We start from the raw sequence: 9,787 nt of genomic DNA, 5'->3' as shown, positions 1-9,787 counted from the left end.
TGTATGAAACAGATCTGTGACAGGGTATATTATGTTTCTCCTTTGAGTGATTGTCCATAAGTACATTCCACTAATGATGTGCATGTGCCCTATGTGCTCAAATTCTGAGTCTTTTTGCCATCAGTGTCTGTATGACCACATATGTGCCCTGAGTGTTCTCTGTGGCTTGTGTCAAGGACATAGAATATCAGAGTTGGAAGGGACCTCAGGAGGTCATCTAGTCCAACCCCCTGCTCAAAGCAGGACCAATTCCCAACTAAATCATCCCAGCCAGAGCTTTGTCAAGCCTGACCTTAAAAATCTCTAAGGAAGGAGATTCCACCACCTCCCTAGGTAACCCATTCCAGTGCTTCACCACCCTCCTAGTGAAAAAGTTTTTCCTAATATCCAACCTAAACCTCCCCAACTGCAACTTGAGACCATTACTCCTTGTTCTGTCATCAGGTACCACTGAGAACAGTCTAGATCCATCTTCTTTGGAACCCCCTTTCAGGTAGTTGAAAGCAGCTATCAAATCCCCCCTCATTCTTCTCTTCTGCAGACTAAACAATCCCAGTTCCCTCAGCCTCCCCTCATATTCCCTCAGCCTCTCCTCATATGAAAAGGTGGAGTGCAACAACCACCACTCAGTTCCTCTTACTATCTCTTGGCTTCAAGAAGGAACAGCTTGCAGTCTGTGGTTCATGAACTGCTAGCACCTTTTTCAAACTTGTATATAGTTAGGCTTGGAAAGATTAGTTTATCAGTAAATGTCGGTAAATGTCAATTTCACTATACACACTCAAACTGATGAAAAATATTTCCATCAGTAATAATAGAAATGTGCAGATATGCAGAGTAAGAAAAATGCTGCTTGAGAACTTACTAGAGTTTGATTTAAGGATATTTACTTGGTATATTTTGACATGTTGGCAGTTTGTGTTTTAACAGTGTTGAAGCTTTGACTTTTTGAATCTCAACATCTACTGTCATTGAATAATTATCTGGTCTCCCTCTTGTCTGAGCCCTCCACCCCCAATATTTTCTTGTAACTATGAACATTTAAATAGATTCAAATAAAAAGAAATGCTTAAAACCCAGAATTTTGCACAACTGTGAAAATTTATTTTTAACTATTTTCAATTTTTATCAATTTAAACAGATATTATCCATTGAAATTATAAAAAATAAAAATTTAATTCTGCCAAGCCTATCCATAGAATCATTATGATTGTGTAGTTTAGTTAGTTGCCTGTTGGTGCTTTATTTTTCCAAAATTAAAATTCTGCTGCCATCACGATGGCCTCAGTCCAGTATCCAGATTCAAATACTGCCCCTCATGTGAGGGTGCTGTGCCCATCATTAATGGGCCTAATATTAATTAGGCCTAATATCTGACATCCCAGTTTTAGCTTGTCAGCTATAATTTTCAGCTTCAAATATTCTGTCTTTAACAAGCATGATTTTAATGCAGTCCTTGAATCACATCAACTTGATTTTTTTGTTTTAGATTCAGGTATTTTAACTCCCTTTCATACCTTTTCCCATTAACATTTATTGTTATAGATTATTGTAATGTCTTAAGAACTTTTACATACTTTTTGCAGTTGAGCTCACAATTTGGGTAAATTTGTAGGCCCAGTTGTCAAAACAGACCCCAGGAATGCTTGCAAACTCTTGCATCTCTTCTCTGATCCAAAACAATAGTGACAGTTGCCTCAATCTAGGGGAGAAGCATGCATGGGTGATCTACAGGCACAAGGCCTTTGGACCACACAATGGCACGGATGCACATCAGCGTGCTAGAACTTGGGGCACTGCATAGTATTTGCGAGTCCTTTCTCCATCACATTTGAGGATAGTCTGTCCAAATAGTAATGGACAATACAACCACTTTGTTCTACATCAGTAAACAGGGTGGGGCAAGATCTTCCCCGCTTTGTTGAGGTGTGGTTAGACTGTGGAACTGGTGCATCAGATACCAAATCTCCCTCTCAGCAGTATGCTTATGTGGTCTGCAGAACAGCACAGCAGATAATCTGAGTAAACATTTCTCGTCTAGTTACAAGTGGGAGATCAAGGACTCTATCCTCCAGGACATCTCTTTTGAATTATGGTTATCCATGGATAGACATATTTGTGACACAAAACAAGAAGTGTCAGATTTTCTGCTGGGGGTAGGGGAACCCAGACTCCCTGCTTGATACCCTCTTAATCTCTTGGTCAGGAATCCTGATGTACATTTACCCACTGGTCCTATTGATTCCCAGGATCTTCCCTCTTTGCAAGATCAGAGAGGACTCAGACAAGCTAATATCAATAGCTCTGTGTGTGACCAAGGCAGGTTTGGTTCCCAGACATTCTGTTGACCTGCCAGCCAAGGACCTTGCCTCTCCTTCTGGACCTGCTATCACAGAATGAAGGGAAGGGAAGATTATGCATCCAGATCTGTAGTCCCTTCATCTCACATCTTGGCCACTGGATGCATATCAAAGGTATAGCAATCATGCTCCTTGTCTGTCTGGAATATCTTAGTGAACAATAGGAAAGAGTCTTTAAGACAAACTTACCTGGTGAAATGGATGATGTTTTCCTGTTGGTGATGATCATAATGGTCCCTTCTGACCTTAAAGTCTATGAGTCTGAGTCCTGCTGTTCTTATTCCTTTTTTTCTGTCTGGGATAGAACTCATTTAGGGTGTCAATATTTTAAACTCTATTGGGAGGATCAGCGGATCTGAGATGCAGGATATTGTTATGCTGGAAGGTGTTAATGGCTGCCATCAACTGGTTCTTTGATCTGTAAACAGTTACAGAAGTGGTTGAAACTGCTGGGTGTGCTAACCAGATGCAGGGGACTTCGTGTATTCTCTGTTTCCCCACTCTGGTTTTCAGATTTTCATTAAAATCAATAGTATTCTGCCCACTGTTGCCTGGAAAGTTTCCTGAAAAATTGGAATAGATTGGATGTGCTGGTCAAAAATTATCATGTTATAGCCAACAGACAGAAATGCCGCCAAGTTGAGTGTAGAACCTCACTTCAGTGGGCCAACCAGTCCACAGCTGCAACCCTCTATCTGTGTACTATTAGGTCTTCACTGCCAACGTTCACGTGGAGCTGTAGAGAAATCTTCCAGATTAGTTGATTTCCCCCCCCCCCCCCCCCCGAGAGAAACACAGATTACTTAAGAGGCTTGTCCAAGAACTTGTGATTTTGGACTGTTGGATCAATGTATTTTCCCAAAAAGCTTAGCCATCAGCATTCCTTAACTGTAAAGGCTGGGAGAATGTGTTCCCCTATTGGACAATTGACAGATCAAGTAATACAAATAAATAGTAGTACTAGTAAGGACAGTACATTGTAGAGTCAAAACATCAATCTTTTTGGAGTTCCTAGGGTTCATGATAAATGACTCAGTCTCTGACTTATCTCCAACAGAATCGACTCCTCCAATATGTAAAATGGTTATGGATGTAAGAAATGTTATTCTGATTATATGGTCCCAGTTCTGAACCATTAGAAGTTGTTGCCCGGTTGTGTCATCATCAAAAAAGGGCCAATCAGCCAATGAAAATGTATCTTAGGACTACTGGTGTTTACATCATGTTTTGATAACACTTAACCCTTCTCTTATGCTGCATGTTTTCAAAGAGCTCTAGAAATATTAGTTATTGTAATACTGTTTATTTTAGGAACTGGTAAAATTGGCCTATGCTTCAAATGTTGGAAAGTGCATGCTCAATGTAAACAAGCAAAGAAATGGTTTCTTTACGGAAAGCTTCCATGGGAGATAAATTAGAATAAAAACTGTATGATAAAAATTGAGCTATCCTCTTCTAGCTTAGTAGATAACAATACACCGAAACATAGCTTCCTGGCCAGTAAGATTTATTTTTTTTATGGCTGTCGATTAATTGCAGTTAACTCACGTGATTAACTCAAAAAAATGAATCACGATTAATCGCACTGTTAAACAATAGAATACCAATTGAAATGTATTACATATTTTTGGATGTTCTTCTACATTTTCAAAAATATTGATTTCTATTACAACACAGAATACAAAGTGTAAGTGCTCACTTTATATTTTTTATTACAAATATTTGCACTGTAAAAATGATAATAGTATTTTTTTAGTTCACCTCATACAAGTACTGTAGTGCAATCTCTTTATCGTGAAAGTGCAACTTACAAATGTAGATTTTGTTTTGTTACATAACTATGTAAAACTTCAGAGCCTACAAGTCCACTCAGTCCTACTTCTTGTTCAGCCAATCGCTAAGACAAACAAGTTTGTTTACATTGATGGGAGATACTGCTGCCTGCTTCTTATTTACAATGTCCCCTGAAAGTGAGAACGGGCATTCGCATGTCACTTTTGTAGCCAGCATTGCAAGGTATTTACGTGTCAGATATGCTAAACATTTGTATGCCCCTTCATGCTTCGGCCACCATTCCAGAGGACATACTTCCATGCTGATCATGCTCATTACAAAAATAATGCATTAATTAAATTTGTGACTGAACTCCTTGGGGGAGAATTGTATGCCTCCTGCTTTGTTTTACCCGCATTCTGCCATATATTTCATGTTATAGCAGTCTCAGATGATGACCCAGCACATGTTCGTTTTAAGAACACTTTCACAGCAGATTTGATACAACGCAAAGAAGCTACCAATCTGAGATTTCTAAAAATAGCTACCGCACTCAACCCAAGGTTTAAGACTTTGAAGTGCCTTCCAAAATCTGAGAGGGATGAGGTGTGGAGCATGCTTTCAGAAGTCTTAAAAGAGCAACACTCCGATGTGGAAATTACAGAACCTGAACCACCAAAAAAGAAAATCAACCTTCTGCTGGTGGCATCTGACTCGGATGATGAAAATGAACATGCGTCAATCCGCTCTGCTTTGGATCATTATCAAGCACAATCTGTCATCAGCAAGGACACATGTCCTCTGGAATGGTGGTTGAAGCATGAAGGGACATATGAATCTTTAGCGCATATGTCATGTAAATATCTTGCGACACTGGCTACAACAGTGCCATGCAAACGCCTGTTCTCACTTTCAAGTGACATTGTAAACAAGAAGTGGGCAGCATTATTTCCTGCAAATTGTATCCAAACTTGTTTATCTGAGTGATTGGCTGAAGTAGGACTGAGTGGACTTGTAGGCTCTAAAGTTTTACATGGTTTTATTTTTGAATGCAGGGTTTTTTTGTACATAATTCTACAAGGACTTAGGGGTTACAGTGGACGAGAAGCTGGATATGAGTCAACAGTGTGCCCTTGTTGCCAAGAAGGCTAACGGCATTTTGTGCTGTATAAGTAGGGGCATTGCCAGCAGATCGAGGGATGTGATCTCTCCCCTCTATTCGATATTGGTGAGGCCTCATCTGGAGTACTGTGTCCAGTTTTGGGCCCCACACTACAAGAAGGATGTGGAAAAATTGGAAAGAGTCCAGCGGAGGGCAACAAAAATGATTAGGGGGCTGGAGCACATGACTTATGAGGCGAGGCTGAGGGAACTGGGATTGTTTAGTCTGCAGAAGAGAAGAATGAGGGTGGATTTAATAGCTGCTTTCAACTACCTGAAAGGGGGTTCCAAAGAGGATGGATCTAGACTGTTCTCAGTGGTTAGCAGGTGACAGAACAAGGAGTAATGGTCTCACGTTGCAGTGGGGGAGGTTTAGGTTGGATATTAAGAAAAACTTTTTCACTAGGAGAGTGGTGAAGCACTGGAATGGGTTACCTAGGGAGGTGGTGGAATCTCCTTCCTTAGAGGTTTTTAAGGTCAGGCTTGACAAAGCCCTGGCTGGGATGATTTAGTTGGGGATTGGTCCTGCTTTGAGCAGGGGGTTGGACTAGATGACCTCCTGAGGTCCCTTCCAACCCTGATATTCTATGATTTGTAAGTTCAACTTTCATGATAAAGAGATTGCACTACAGTACTTGTATTAGGTGAATTGAAAAATACTATTTCTTGTTTTTTACAGTGCAAATATTTGTAACAAAAAATAGGGCTGTCAATTAACTGCCGTTAACATCTGCGATTAATGCACAGCACAATTAATGCGTTAATTTTTTTAATGTGCGTTAATCGCAGACCTATGGGCCGGAGGGCAGCATGAGCTGCTCCGAAAAACCTGTCTGGTCAGGCGCAGTAACACAAGCCACCACCAGAGGACAGGAAGAGGAGGCTACAGAAAGTAAGTCAGTTCTCATCCCTGCATTTTCAAAGTAAAAACAGGATGGCCAGGGGCTCACCGGAGCAGGCCCCCCCCTTGCAGATCTCACCCAAACCGCCCTCCCTGTGCTGCCCACAGCTGGGGCTGACCTCTCCCCCTGTGCCACCTAGGACTGGGACTGACTCCCATCCCAAACTCAGGGGTAGACACCCACCCCTGAGCCCCATGCCTCCCGCAGCTGGGGCTGACCCCTCCCTCCTGTGCCACCCGGGGCTGGGGCTAAGCCCCCTGTGCCATCCGCAGCTGGGGCTGACCCTGAGCCCCATGCCGCCTGCAGCTGGGGCTGAACCCGCCCCCCCTCAGCTCCACACTGCCCATGGCTGGGGCTCAGTCTCCCCCCCCCCCAGTCCTGTGCTGCCCACAGCGGAGGCTGATCTCCCCGCCCCTGAGCTCCATGCCTCCCTGGCTGAGGCTGATTCCCCCCCCCCCCCCCCCCAAGCTCTGCTCTGCCCAGGGGTCAGCTCTGAAGCCATCACTGCCCACCAGGAACAAATTTCTCCACTTTCCTGCTGGCAGGCATTGCTGCCTTCAGCTCATTCCCAGGCAGCAGCCATCTCTCTCCACTTTGCTCTGCCTTGCAGCCAGGACAAATGCCCAGTTTTGGCAAAGAAGTAGGGACGGCTGGGACAGAGCTGAAAAAGGGGACTATCCTGGCCAAAACGGGAAGTATCGGCACCCTAGCCAGCCCGGGCCCTATTGTTTCCAGCCGGCCCCTCACTCCCGGGACCAACCCCTCTGCATCATGCCCCATTGCCCCTAGCTGGCCGCTCACTCCGGGAGTACCCCATAAAGAACATGGCCTGGCGAGCTCAGCCTCCGTGCACCAGCCTCTCCTCCCCTGCAATAGGAGTCCCTGAGGTAAAATCCACCCTCCCTTGCAAAAAAGGGCTCACTCAGCTGAAGGGAGCCCACCTAGCTCAATAAAAGGAGGCAAGCCTGGTGAGCCCAGTACCAGAAACCATCCTTCCAGAAGCAGCAGCAAGACACCTTCGTCACCCTCCTCCTGCACAAGTCATTGCTTACTTCTCCCTCCCCTGTCCTCCCCCAACACTGAATGCTTGTTTGTCTGAGGGATTGGCTGAACAAGAAGTAGGACTGAGTGGACTTGTAGGCTCTAAAGTTTTACATTGTTTTATTAAGTGCAGTTATTCTTTTTTTTAACATAATTCTACATTTGTAAGCCCAACTTTCATGATAAAGAGATTGCACTACAGTACTTCAGTGAGGTGAACTGAAGTTTCTTTTTTGCAGTACAAATGTTTATAATAAAAAATAAATATAAATTGAACACTGTACACTTTGTATTTTGTGTTGTAATTGAAATCAATATATTTGAAAATGTAGAAAACATCCAAAAATATTTAAATGGTATTTTATTATTGTTTAACAGTGCGATTAAGCGCAATAATTTTTTTTTAATTGTGATACAAAATTGTAATCACTTGAGAGCCCTAATTTTTGTTTTGTTTTGTTCTTTAGGTGGATTTTTGGGATTAATAAGTAATCACGTTAGTCTGCTTGATTTGGAAGTAACTCTTGGTTGTAAGTAAATCCAGATTCAGTTGGTTTTTTTTTTTTTTTATTTATGAGCAAGCAATTGACTCTGTGTCAAGCAGAACTCAGAACCTAAATTCTTTAGAACAGCAGTTCTCAACCTGGGGGAAGGCGTAAATTAAAGTTTCTAAGAGATTGTGGCAAGCCTTCTCACTCACTCTAATTTGGTCTGGCCACCACTCTGTCATGACCAAGGTGGAGAGGCCGAGCTAAATTTGAGTGAGAGGCATTGGTGCTTGGAGTCACAACACCAACTATCACTCTTTGATGCTGAAATTGAGAAATACTGCTCTGAAAACTTTTTGGATATTAAGGTATGTGCTTTTAAATCCTAGCCTGTGCACAGTTAGACAGCAGAATCAAAGGACTAATTTATTTAAAGTAGAATCCCCTGTATTGGAATCAATGTATTAATGGCTCCAGTTCCAGCTAGATTACGGGGGAAAGTCCCGTTTTGTAAGGGGGAGAGAGGGACTCCAAGGTTGTTTTTTGTTGTGTTTTTTTTAAAGGTTGGGGGGCATGATTCTAAAAAGGGTTGAGAACTCGTGCTTTAGATGGATTCCTTCTGTGTGTGTGTGTTGGTTGTTTTTTTTTTTGGGGGGGGGGACATTTTGTTGCTGAATTCTATTTCAAACTGGAAATTGTGTGGCCGCTTCAAGTGTATGTTGTGCTTTCTTGTTTATTTTTTTAAATTAGTTTTGTTTTGATACTAAATTCAATGTATTTAACTTTGTCCTCAAACTGTAAAAGTGCTACAGATTCTTGTAGTGACAACATAACTGTAATGCAGAAGTTGCCAAAAGGGAAGCTGGAGGTTTTGGCAGCTGAATAGGAGACAGTTGGAGCTTTTTGCACCCGTGAGCTTGAGAAAGGAAGACGCAAGATTGCATTAATTATGTTTTGTTCTCATTTGAAAGATTTTCTTCACAACCATTAGGGCTTGTAATTCAGGGTTAAAATATAAGACTAAAATCAGGACCACTATGATGATGATATAATAAAGACGTATATCCTACCTTTTGGAATGACTAATGCAATTCCGGTTACAAAAGGTGGATGGAAATCTTGAGTCCTTATGCACATTGCATTTTTGTACAAATTCATGTATTCCCAAATTAAATTTATTCTGCAGTCTAAATAATGTGTTAGAGGAAAGTTGTTGTTCATTGCATAGTCATATGTTGCATTGCATTTGGCTCATTCACTTACAAGATTTATCAGGTAGTCTTATACTTCAAGAGAATTTTAATACTGAACAGTGTTATTACTAGGGCCCTACCAAATTCACAGTCCATTTTGGTCAGTTTCCCGGTCATAGGATTTTAAAAATTGTTAATTTCATGATTTCAGCTATTGAAATCTGAAATTTCATGGTGGTGTAATTGTAGGGGTCCTGACCCAAAAAGAAGTTGTGGGGTGGTCGCAAGGTTATTGTAGGGGGGGTTGAAGTATTGCTACCCTTACTTCTGCGCTGCTGCTGGTGGGGTGCTACCTTCAGAGCTGGGTGCCTGACCAAAAGCCGCCACTCTCCAACCACCCAGCTTTGAATGCAGTGCAGAAGTAAGAGTGGCAATACCACGACCCCCTTAAAATAACCTTTAAACCCCCTGTCCCCCACAACCCTTTTGGGTCAGGACCTCCAGTTTGAGAAACGCTGGTCTCCCCTGTGAAATCTGTATAGATAGAGTAAAAGCACACAAGACCAGATTTCACAGTGTGTGAGGTGTTTGTTTTTCATGGCCATGAATTTGGTAGGGCCCTAGTTATTACTTTATCATTAAATCTGTTGAAAAGAGACCTCTTGCCCATAGAATTAGTCCTATCAAAACAGTGTTGAGGTATTCTATACATATGGAAAAACTTCTATTGCTGTTGGCCATAAAATAGACAACTTAATACTCCTGATCTGTCAAATACAATGGCAACACCAAATGTATCTGCAGCAATATAAAGGTGTACCATGTATAGCTCTATGGCTGTATGTATTGGTGGTGTTGCATTTCATGCA

This window comes from Emys orbicularis, chromosome 4, assembly GCF_028017835.1.
Source record: "Emys orbicularis isolate rEmyOrb1 chromosome 4, rEmyOrb1.hap1, whole genome shotgun sequence".
Taxonomy (NCBI): domain Eukaryota; kingdom Metazoa; phylum Chordata; order Testudines; family Emydidae; genus Emys; species Emys orbicularis.
This window is presented reverse-complemented; position numbering follows the sequence as displayed.